The sequence below is a fragment of the Triticum aestivum genome, chromosome 6A (assembly GCF_018294505.1).
Source record: "Triticum aestivum cultivar Chinese Spring chromosome 6A, IWGSC CS RefSeq v2.1, whole genome shotgun sequence".
In the NCBI taxonomy this organism is placed as follows: domain Eukaryota; kingdom Viridiplantae; phylum Streptophyta; class Magnoliopsida; order Poales; family Poaceae; genus Triticum; species Triticum aestivum.
Genome location: NC_057809.1, coordinates 304,867,710 through 304,880,620, shown reverse-complemented (window position 1 = coordinate 304,880,620; position 12,911 = coordinate 304,867,710).

The window sequence follows — 12,911 nt, the reverse complement described above, 5'->3', positions numbered from 1 at the left end:
AACCTCGTCGACGCCGGCCCGGCCCCACGCCGCCGAGCCGCCGCCCGGCCGCCGCGTCCGCTCCCCCTCGCCGTCCCTGCCTCCACATCGACCTCCGGCGAGATCCTCCCCACCGGTGAACAGTGCCTCGCCGGCCCCGCCTCGATCTACGTGCCTCGGGTCAAAACCCTAGATTTGGGAGGTTGATTTTTCCTCTAAGTCCCAAAAATTCTCAAATCCATGTGCCCCTGTTCATAGCTCCGTAACTTTGCATCCGTAGCTCCGATTCATGCATATAGCATATCAAAATGTTCATCTCTGAGAGTACATCATTTCATTCCATTGCATCATTTTCATTTGAGCTCATCTTGGTGCCCGAAATGCTGTTAGAAGAGGGCTACTTGAGTTAATTGTCAGATCTGCTGCTCCATTTAGCTTTTTGTCATTTTTGCCATGATTAATGTGTGCATGATATGCCCTGATGCTCTACATGTGTTTTGTTAAGGGTTTTGTCATATTTCTAGAGGTGCAACCCATGTATTTTTCTGAAGTGTGTGGTGACTAGCACAATCTTGCAAAGTGGTGCACTTGTTAATTCTATTTTCAGGGACTTAGCATTTCCACTAAGTCCTTGAGTTGTTTATCTCATGATGTCATATGTTCATGTTGTTTCCTAGTGATCCACGCCTCTTCTGAGGATGATCAGTAAGGATGTTTTGTTAAACTTGTAGTGCTCTATCCATCCATGTCTTTGTTTGCAATTATGGAGCAACCTAGCTTGAGTCAATCGAGCTCTACTTTTGCTACTTTGTGAATCTGGGCAGATTGTCAACTTGTTTGCAATTTTGCCGATGATGTTGTAGTTGATCCGTGCATGCTATGCTATTGTTCTTGCCATGTCTAGCTTGCATTTTGTGCCTTATTGATGGGTGTATGCTTAGTTTGCCATGACTTGCACCGTAGTGAGTGCATCGAGCTCGTAAACATGCCTACTTGAGTTATGTTTCAGCATGTGCCAGTTTTCACCAAGTCTGAAAACTGATTATGTTTTTGCCATGTTCACATGCTTGCAATTGTATTTTCTGATCCCTTTTGGCTCAAGGTCACTAAGGACTTTTGTTAAGCTCGTTGAGTAGCTCCATGCCATGCTTTACTTTTCCATGTTCAGATCCTGTAGCATGTAGTTTTGCTGCTCCGAAGAGTGCTACCTGATCTGAAATTCCAGACAAGTGTTAATTTCACCAAGTCTGAGATCTGTTTGCCATATGCATTTTTGCCATGCTTGGTTGAACCTGTTAATGGATGAATTGGCCGTAGCTCAGTGCTAGACTTTTGTTAAGCATCTTGAATGCATTTCCTACCATGTATTTTGTTGTCATGTTTGGGTGCTGTAGCATGTTCATCTCATTGCATTTAGATGGCTACTTGCTGTAAATCGCAGACCGGTGTCATTTTTGGATCGCTTGCCATTTCCAAACCGTAACTCCGATTCCGGTGTTCCTTATATCGTTTTCAAGCGATTTCATCTCATGTTTCCAGTGGCACACTTGGATTTCCAAGTTGAGGCCAGGTTCATGCATTCCCTGTCATATCTTGCATTTTGCATCCCGCATCGCATCCCGCATAGCATATCATCATTGCATCATATTGTTTGATCCTTGCACGTGGTTGATTGTATCCTTGTTGCTTGTTTGTCTTGTTTGGGTAGAGACGGGAGAAGAGCTCGCTAACGAGGAGCCCGTTGAGTTTGCTTTCGAGGATCCAGTCAACTCTGACAACTGTGCAGGCAAGATGGTCATACCCTCGAAATCACTACTATCTTTGCTATGCTAGTTTGCTCGCTCTTTTGCTATGACAATGCTACGATGCCTACCACTTGCTTTCAAGCCTCCCAAATTTCCATGTCAAACCTCTAACCCATCATGTCCTAGCAAACCGTTGATTGGCTATGATACCGCTTTGCTCAGCCCCTAGCGTTGCTAGTTGCAGGTGAAGATTGGAGGCGTTCCTTGTTGGAACATTTATTTACTTGTTGGGATATCATTATATTGCCATGTTATCTTAATGCATCTATATACTTGGTAAAGGGTGGAAGGCTCGGCCTCTCACCTAGTTTTTTGTTCCACTCTTGCCGCCCTAGTTTCCGTCATATCGGTGTTATGTTCCCGGATTTTGCGTTCCTTACGCGGTTGGGTTATAATGGGAACCCCTTGATAGTTCGCCTTGATTAAAGCTTTTCCAGCAATGCCCAACCTTGCTTTTACCATTTGCCACCTAGCCTTTTCTTTCCATTGGGTTCTGCAGACTCAAGGGTCATCATTATTTTAACCCCCCCGGGCCAGTGCTCCTCTGAGTGTTGGTCCAAACTGTCAGCCGCCGGTGGCTACCAGGGGCAACTCTGGGCTGGCCTACCGGAAGTTTAGACAATCTGAGTGTGCCCTGAGAAAGACATATGTGCAGCTCGTATCGGGATTTGTCGGCACATTCAGGCGGTGTTGTTGGACTTGTTTTAACCTGTCGAAGTGTCTTGAATTACCGAGATACCGAGTCTGATCGGAACGTCTTGGGAGGAGGTCTATTCCTTCATTGACCGTGAGAGCTTGTCATGGGCTAAGTTGGGACTCCCCTGCAGGGATTTGAACTTTCGAAAGCCGTGCCCGCGGTTATGGGCAGATGGGAATTTATTAATGTCCGGTTGTAGATAACTTGAACCTTAACTTAATTAAAATGAATCAACTGAGTGTGTTACCGTGATGGCCTCTTCTCGGCGGAGTCCGGGAAGTGGACACGATGTTGGAGTAATGTTTGCGCAGGTTGTTCTCTAGTTTCTCGCTTGCGCTTTACCTCCTCTTCTCGCTCTCTTTTGCGAATAAGTTAGCCACCATATTTTGCTAGTCGCTTGCTGCAGCTCCACATATATTTACCTTGCCTTACCTATAAGCTTAAATAGTCTTGATTGCGAGGGTGCGAGATTGTTGAGTCCCTGTGGCTCACAGATTACTATTACACCAGATGCAGGGCCAGATGATTCCGCTCCAGGAGACGCACTTGAGCTCAAGTGGGAGTTCGACGAAGACTCTCAAAGTTACTATGTTTCCTTTCCCAATGATCAGTAGTGGTGCCTAGTTGGGGTTGATCGGGACCGTGTCGCATGTTGGGTTCTCTTTTATTTTGGCGCCGTAGTCGGGCCATGAGTGTTTGGATGATGTAATGTTATTTATGTACTTGATTGACGTGGCGAGTGTAAGCCAACTATGTTATCTCCCCTTTATTATTATATTACTTGGGATGTTGCGAAGATTGCCTAATTTGCGACATATGCCTTCAATGCGATTATGCCTCTAAGTCGTGCCTTGACACGTGGGAGATATAGTCGCATCGAGGGTGTTACAAGTTGGTAATCAGAGCCTTCCCCGACCTTAGGAGCCCCATTGCTTGGTCGTTTTTAGCAGCCGAGTTGTGTCTAGAAAAATGTTTTGAGTCATTTAGGAATTATATATCGGAGAGTTTAGGAATTCTTTTTACTTCCCAGTCTCCTCATCGCTCTGGTAAGGCATCCTGACATAGAGTTTTGACTCTTCTCTTCTCAAATTTCACTAAAAAAATTTAGGATCACGCAGGTATCTTTGAATCGTTCCGATGGTTTTATGATGAGAACATTGTCTTGGTGCCTCCTGTCAGGGGTTTAGTGGAAGTGTCCCGGGGAGTTGAGCTCTGAGGTGTTGTCATCATAATTTTATCGTTGCAGTTCTGGAATACCTGAGTTTAGTACGCCGACATCGAAAATCTCTTTTATGCAGTTCGTTGGTGAGATAACCTCGACGCCACCTAGTACTGGGGCGGGAGTTCGGGAGTATCGCCATAACTTGTATAACGGATGCTTTTCGAAGGTTGAGGTAGATGGTTTCCGAAGTTTTCTTGGTTATGTGTTGAAGGATGGATACAGCTGGATGTAGGATTTGCTAGATTTGGGTGAAATATTATGCTTCCCCTGTATCCCCAACACCTGATTGCATAACCGGAAAGGTTCGGGAGTTTCATAGGTGGGAATTCTTGTAGCTATAGTTCTTATTCCACGGATATTTGGTTTGAGATTGGGATTTCTTACCGATTATTCGTTCTTGATCTGTACCTTGTTGATTTATTTCTCTACCTTAATTCTAAGTGGCTTCTCAATTTATGGATATGTGACCATTTCAAGAGGAATGCATTCGTTCATTTTGTTCGGATGTGAAGACTAAATGTTGCAATTTTCATTCCGTTGGATTCAGCTTCAATATTTGTCTATCGATGTGCTAATGGTGGTCAACCTCTTCAGGATGGCCCCTCCAACGCGAACGACTCTGAATCCTGATCCGCCACCACCTCCACCTCCTCCGGAGGCATGGCAAGCTGTGATGGCCGCAACCAATGCAAACACATAGTTGATCATGCAAATTCTTCAAGAGCGCAATCAAGGCAACCAAGGGAATCAAGGCAGCAATCAGAATCACTTTGCTTCACTCAACCAGTTCCTTGCTAACGGGCCAAAGACTTTCAGCAATTGTGTTGAGGCAACCGATGCTGACGATTGGCTTGTGGATCTGTGCAAGCATTTCAAGTGCAGTAACGTTAGGCTTGAGGACTTTGTTAAGTTCGCTTCCTTCCAACTCAAAGATCAAGCTGCAGGATGGTTCCAGCAATACAAGGACTCCAGAGGTGGACGTGTTATCACTTGGGATGATTTCCGTCGAGATTTCCGAGCTCATCATATTCCTCAGAGCGTGGTTGAAAGCAAGCGTGAGGAATTCTGCAACCTGAAGCAAGGCTCTTTGTCTGTCTATGACTACAACAAGTTGTTTCAGAAGCTCGCCCGCTTTGCCAAGCATGACATCCCTGATGAGAAGAGCATGATATACCAGTTCAGGGGTGGTCTCAGAGAAGAAATCTAGCTAGCTCTTGTTCTCTTCGAGCCTTTGAGATACGATGAGTTCTACAACATGGCACTGAAGCAAGAGGCTGCTCAGTTGAGGTGTGATGCTTCCAAGAAACGAGTCAGAGATGTTACTCCTTCTTCCTCTACTCAAGTGGCCAAGCAGCAGAAGTATTGGCTTCCTCCTCCGTTCCGTCAGCCGTATCAGCAGAAGAGCAAAGGTGGCAGTGGATCTTCCCACCCACCCAACCCTGGCTTTCAGAACAAGACTTCGTCTCAAGCTCCAAGATCGAGTGCTTCGTATCACCGTTCGCTTTCAGAGGTCACGTGCAACAAGTGTCAACAGAAGGGTCACTATGCCAACAAGTGTCTCAACCAGAGGCGTCTTCCTCCTCCTCCTCCTGTCAGATCGGCAAGTATAGCTGTGGTCAAGCATAACCCCAAGTACACCAAGGTCAATATGGTGAATGCAGCTCAGGCAGAGGATTCATCAGATGTCATCATGGGTAACCTTCCTGTTAACGATGTTCCTGCAAAAGTTCTTTTTGACACTGGTGCATCGCATTGTTTTATCTCGAGACCTTTTGCATCTAAGCATGGTTGGTTTTCTCAAGTTATGCATAAGCCTTTAGCAGTTGTCTCTCCGGGTAGATGCTTGCTTGCTAACTACAAAGTTCCGGATATTTCTATCTCGATGGGTGATTTCAAGTTTCTGGCTTCCCCGATGATCCTTGGTAACTCGGATATTGATCTTATTCTCGGAATGGATTGGCTTTCTAAGCACAAGGCTCAACTTGATTGTGCAGCCAGGCAGATTCAATTGACTCATTCGTATGAGGATGTGATTGTCTTTGCCGCTCGGGATAATACCATCCATCTATTTTCTCTCAATGAGAAGGGTGAATTGGATGCCATCTCCCAAATTCCAGTCGTTTGCGAATATCAAGACTTCTTTCCAGAAGAGCTTCCAGGAATGCCTCCGCACCGGCCAGTCGAATTCGTTATTGATCTTGAGCCTGGCACGGAACCTGTTTGCAAGCGTCCTTACAAGCTTGGACCTGAAGAGTTGAAGAAGCTGAAGAAGCAACTCGATATTCAAGAGAAAATGGGTCTCATCCGGCCTAGTTCTTCTCCGTGGGGTTGTGGTGTTCTTTTTGTGAATAAGAAGGATGGAACGGACCGACTTTGTGTTGATTACCGTCCAGTGAACAAGAATACCATCAAGAACAAATACCCACTTCACAACATCAACGAGCTGCTCGAACAACTCAAAGGTGCCCAAGTATTCTCCAAGCTTGATCTCCATATGGGTTATCAGATTCGAATCTGTGAGCAAGATATTCCCAAGACGGCTTTCAGGACAAGCTTTGGTTCATATGAATACACTGTCATGTCTTTTGGCCTCGTCAACGCTCCTCCGACTTTCTCTCGCATGATGAACTTCATCTTCAACGCCTACACCAATGACTTCGTTTTGGTCTATCTCGACGACATTCTGGTTTTCTCCAAGAACAAGGAAGATCATGCCAAGCACTTGCGTTTGGTTCTCGATAAGCTCAGGGAACATCAGTTCTACGCCAAGTTCTCCAAGTGCGAATTTTGGCTCGATGAGGTTCTTTATCTTGGTCATATCATCTCTGCCAAGGGTATTGCCGTGAATCCTGAGAAGGTGTCTGCAATTGTGAATTGGGAACCTCCTCAGAACGTGAAGCAACTCCGTAGCTTCCTCTGTCTCGCAAGCTACTGCCGAAGATTCGTTGAAAACTTTTCTAAGATCGCGAAGCCTCTCTCTAATCTTCTCCAGAAGCACGTCAAGTACGTTTGGTCTCCGGAGTGTGATATTGCTTTCAACACTTTGAAAGAGAAATTGATCACTGCTCCAGTTCTCACTCCGCCTGATGAATCCAAGCCGCACGAGGTCTTTTGTGATGCCTCTCTCCAAGGTCTTGGCGCAGTATTGATGCAAGAGAAGAATGTTGTTGCTTATACCTCTCGCTAGTTGAAGCCTAATGAGAAGAACTACCCCACTCATGTTCTCGAGTTGGCGGCAGTTGTGCATGCTGTTTTGACTTGGAGACATCTTCTATTGGGAAGAAAAGTGGACATTTTCACTGATCACAAGAGTCTCAAGTACATCTTCACTCAGCCTAATCTCAACCTCAGGCAAACTCGATGGGTCGAAATGATTCAAGAGTATAATCCGAGTATCGAGTATACTCCAGGCAAGGCTAATGTGATTGCTGACGCATTGAGCAGAAAAGCTTACTGCAATAGTCTTATTCTCAAGCCTTATCAACCCGAGCTTTGTAAAGCTTTCCGCAAACTTAATCTGCAAGTTGTTCCTCAAGGTTTCCTCACCAACCTTCAAGTCTCTCCTACCTTGGAAGACCAGATTCGCCAAGCCCAGCTTCTTGATGCTATGGTGAAAAAGGTGAAGATTGGGATTGCCAAGAGTCAACCCAAGTACAAGTGCTACTGCCTTGATGACAAGGACACTCTCTTCTTCGAGGATCGTATTGTTGTACCCAAAGGTGACCTCCGTAAAGTGATCATGAATGAGGCTCACAATTCTCTCCTCTCCATCCACCCTGGGAGCACGAAGATGTATCAGGACCTTAAGCAGGCTTATTGGTGGACTCGAATGAAGCGCGAGATTGCTCAATTCGTGAATGAATGTGATGTCTGCAGAAGAGTGAAGGCAGAACACCAAAGGCCAGTAGGTCTCCTCCAACCTCTTGCCATTCCAGAATGGAAGTTTGACCACATTGAAATGGACTTCGTGACTGGGTTTCCAAAGTCCAAGTGTGGCAATGATGCTATATTCGTTGTCATCGACAAACTCACTAAAGTGGCTCACTTTCTGCCTATCAAAGAGTCGATCACTGCAGCTCAATTGGCGGAACTCTATACCTCTCGTATTGTCTCTCTGCACGTTATTCCTCAAGTGATCTCTTCAGACCGTGGCAGCATCTTTACCTCGAAGTTTTGGGATTCTTTTCAGAAGGCCATGGGCACCAACATCCGCTTCAGCACAGCTTTCCATCCTCAAACTAGCGGTCAAGTCGAGCGTGTCAACCAGATTCTTGAAGATATGCTTAGGGCTTGTGTGATCTCCTTCGGCATGAAGTGGGAGGATTGTCTTCCTTATGCTGAATTCTCCTACAACAACAGTTTTCAAGCAAGTTCGGGCAAGGCCCCATTTGAAATTCTGTATGGCAGGAAGTGCCGTACCCCTCTCAACTGGTCTGAAACCGGTGAACGTCAGCTTTTGGGTAATGACTTAATCACAGAGGCAGAGGAAATGTGCAAAGTCATTCGTGATAACCTCAAAGCAGCCCAATCCCGTCAGAAGAGCTACTATGATAGTAAGCACCGTGATTTGGCTTTCGAGATCGGAGATCATGTTTACCTCCGCGTCTCTCCTATGAAAGGTACTCGTCGCTTCGGTATCAAAGGGAAGCTTGCCCCTAGATACGTGGGACCTTTCAAGATTGTCAGCAAGAGAGGCGACCTCGCCTATCAACTCGAGCTTCCTTCAAACTTTGCAAATGTTCATGACGTGTTCCATGTCTCTCAGCTTCGAAAGTGCTTCAAGACTCCTGACCGCACCGTCAACTTCGAGGACATTGAGCTCCAAGAAGATCTCTCTTATCGTGAGCACCCAGTTGCTATTCTTGAAGAGACTGAACGCAAGACTCGCAACAAGTCAATCAAATTTCTCAAAGTCAAGTGGTCACACCATTCCGACCGTGAAGCTACCTGGGAACGCGAGGATCACCTCCGTTCTGAGTACCCGGCGTTCTTTCAGTCCTAGATCTCGGGACGAGATCCTTTCGTAGTGGTGGAGTGTTGTAACACCCCGGATGTAACTTTCCCAATTTGTACTCCAACTCTTGCCGTTTCCGGCGTTAAGTTATTTATTTTCTCGGGTTCGGGTTTTGCCTCCGTGTGTTGTTATCGTTGTCATGCATCTCATATCATGTCATCATGTGCATTGCATTTGCATACGTGTTCATCTCATGCATTAAAGCATTTTCCCCGTTGTCCGTTTTGCATTCCGGCGCTTCGTTCTCCTCCGGTGGTCATTTCTACTTTCTTTCGTGTGTGGGGATTAAACATTTCCGGATTGGACCGAGACTTGCCAAGCGGCCTTGGTTTACTACCGGTAGACCGCCTGTCAAGTTTCGTACCATTTGGACTTCGTTTGATACTCCAATGGTTAACCGAGGGACCGAAAAGGCCTCGTGTGTGTTGCAGACCAACACCCCTCCAATTTGGCCCAAAACCCACCTAAGCCTTCTCCATCATCTAGAGTGTTCGATCATGATCGCGTGGCCGAAAACCGCACCTCATTTGGACTCTCCTAACTCCCTCTATGCCTATAAATAGACCCCCCCCCCCGAAATTCGGATCTCCTTCTTCCCCGAAACCCTAAAGTTCGTCCCCGCGCCGGCCGGACACGTCCGTCCGGGCCGGACATAGCCGCCGCCCCAACTGGGAGCTACCACGTGGCGCCACCGGGACCACATCCCCGCCGGCCCGCCGAGCCCGCATCCGGCCCCCGCGGGCCCATCCGCGCGCGCCGCCCGCCCGGTCGCCCCGCCGCCTTCTCCTTCCTCCCGTGTCGCTCGCCGCCTCCCCGCCGCCACCGCGCCGGCGCGCGCCGCCGCACTCCTTCGGCCGGAGCCGCACCCCGCCGCCGCCATCCTCGTCGACGCCGGCCCGGCCCCGCGCCGCCGAGCCGCTGCCCGGCCGCCGCGTCCGCTCCCCCTCGCCGTCCCCGCCTCCACATCGACCTCCAGCGAGCTCCTCCCCGCCGGTGAACAGTGCCTCGCCGGCCCCGCCTCGATCTACGTGCCTCGGGTCAAAACCCTAGATCTGGGAGGTTGATTTTTCCTCCAAGTCCCAAAAATTCTCAAATCCATGTGCCCCTGTTCATAGCTCCGTAACTTTGCATCCGTAGCTCCGATTCATGCATATAGCATATCAAAATGTTCATCTCTGAGAGTACATCATTTCATTCCATTGCATCATTTTCATTTGAGTTAATCTTGATGTCTGAAATGCTGTTAGAAGAGGGCTACTTGAGTTAATTGTCATATATGCTGCTCCATTTAGCTTTTTGTCATTTTTGCCATGATTAATGTGTGCATGATATGCCCTGATGCTCTACATGTGTTTTGTTAAGGGTTTTGTCATCTTTCCAGAGGTGCAACCCATGTATTTTTGTGAAGTGTGTGGTGACTAGCACAAGCTTGCAAAGTGGTGCACTTGTTAATTCTGTTTTCAGGGACTTAGCATTTCCACTAAGTCCTTGAGCTGTTTATCTCATGATGTCATATGTTCATGTTGTTTCCTAGTGATCCGTGCCTCTTTTGAGGATGATCAGTAAGGATGTTTTGTTAATCTTATAGTGCTCTATCCATCCATGTCTTTGTTTGCAATTATGGAGCACCCTAGCTTGAGTCAATCGAGCTCTACTTTTGCTACTTTATGAATCTGGGCAGATTGTCAACTTGTTTGCAATTTTGCCGATGATGTTGTAGTTGATCCGTGCATGCTATGCTATTGTTCTTGCCATGTCTAGCTTGCATTTTGTGCCTTATTGATGGGTGTATGCTTAGTTTGCCATGACTTGCACCGTAGTGAGTGCATCGAGCTCGTAAACATGCCTACTTGAGTTATGTTTCAGCATGTGCCAGTTTTCACCAAGTCTAAAAACTGATTATGTTTTTGCCATGTTCACATGCTTGCAATTGTATTTTCTGATCGCTTTTGGCTCAAGGTCACTAAGGGACTTTTGTTAAGCTCTTTGAGTAGCTCCATGTCATGCTTTACTTTGCCATGTTCAGGTCCTGTAGCATGTAGTTTTGCTGCTCCGAAGAGTGCTACCTGATCTGAAATTCCAGACAAGTGTTAATTTCACTAAGTCTGAGATCTGTTTGCCATATGCATTTTTGCCATGCTTGTTTGAACCTGTTAATGGATGAATTGGCCGTAGCTCAGTGCTAGACTTTTGTTAAGCATCTTGAATGCATTTACTGCCATGTATTTTGTTGTCATGTTTGGGTGCTGTAGCATGTTCATCTCATTGCATTTAGATGGCTACTTGCTGTAAATCGCAGACCGGTGTCATTTTTGAATCGCTTGCCATTTCCAAACCGTAACTCCGATTCCGGTGTTCTTTATATCGTTTTCAAGCGATTTCATCTCATCTTTCCAGTGGCACACTTGGATTTCCAAGTTGAGGCCAGGTTCATGCATTCCTGTCATATCTTGCATTTTGCATCCCGCATCGCATCCCGCATAGCATATCATCATTGCATCATATTGTTTGATCCTTGCACGTGGTTGATTGTATCCTTGTTGCTTGTTTGTCTTGTTTGGGTAGAGACGGGAGACGAGCTCGCTAACGAGGAGCCCGTTGAGTTTGCTTTCGAGGATCCAGTCAACTCTGACAACTGTGCAGGCAAGATGATCATACCCTCGAAATCACTACTATCTTTGCTATGCTAGTTTGCTCGCTCTTTTGCTATGCCAATGCTACGATGCCTACCACTTGCTTTCAAGCCTCCCAAATTGCCATGTCAAACCTCTAACCCATCATGTCCTAGCAAACCATTGATTGGCTATGATACCGCTTTGCTCAGCCCCTCTTATAGCGTTGCTAGTTGCAGGTGAAGATTGGAGGCGTTCCTTGTTGGAACATTTATTTACTTGTTGGGATATCATTATATTGCCATGTTATCTTAATGCATCTATATACTTGGTAAAGGGTGGAAGGCTCGGCCTCTCGCCTAGTGTTTTGTTCCACTCTTGCCGCCCTAGTTTCCGTCATATCGGTGTTATGTTCCCGGATTTTGCGTTCCTTACGCGGTTGGGTTATAATGGGAACCCCTTGATAGTTCGCCTTGATTAAAGCTTTTCCAGCAATGCCCAACCTTGGTTTTACCATTTGCCACCTAGCCTTTTCTTTCCCTTGGGTTCTGCAGACTCAAGGGTCATCATTATTTTAACCCCCCCCCCCCGGGCCAGTGCTCCTCTGAGTGTTGGTCCAAACTGTCAGCCGCCGGTGGCTACCAGGGGCAACTCTGGGCTGGCCTACCGGAAGTTTAGACAATCTGAGTGTGCCCTGAGAAAGAGATATGTGCAGCTCCTATCGATATTTGTCGGCACATTCAGGCGGTGTTGCTGGACTTGTTTTAACCTGTCGAAGTGTCTTGAATTACCGAGATACCGAGTCTGATCGGAACGTCTTGGGAGGAGGTCTATTCCTTCGTTGACCGTGAGAGCTTGTCATGGGCTAAGTTGGGACTCCCCTGCAGGGATTTGAACTTTCGAAAGCCATGCCCGCGGTTATGGGCAGATGGGAATTTGTTAATGTCCGGTTGTAGATAACTTGAACCTTAACTTAATTAAAATGAATCAACTGAGTGTGTTACCGTGATGGCCTCTTCTCGGCGGAGTCCGGGAAGTGGACACGGTGTTGGAGTAATGTTTGCGCAGGTTGTTCTCTAGTTTCTCGCTCGCGCTTTGCCTCCTCTTCTCGCTCTCTTTTGCGAATAAGTTAGCCACCATATTTTGCTAGTCGCTTGCTGCAGCTCCACATATATTTACCTTGCCTTACCTATAAGCTTAAATAGTCTTGATCGCGAGGGTGCGAGATTGCTGAGTCCCTGTGGCTCACAGATTACTATTACACCAGATGCAGGGCCAGATGATTCCGCTCCAGGAGACGCACTTGAGCTCAAGTGGGAGTTCGACGAAGACTCTCAACGTTACTATGTTTCCTTTCCCGATGATCAGTAGTGGTGCCTAGTTGGGGGTGATCGGGACCGTGTCGCATGTTGGGTTCTCTTTTATTTTGGCGCCGTAGTCGGGCCATGAGTGTTTGGATGATGTAATGTTATTTATGTACTTGATTGACGTGGCGAGTGTAAGCCAACTATGTTATCTCCCCTTTATTATTATATTACATGGGATGTTGTGAAGATTGCCTAATTTGCGACATATGCCTTCA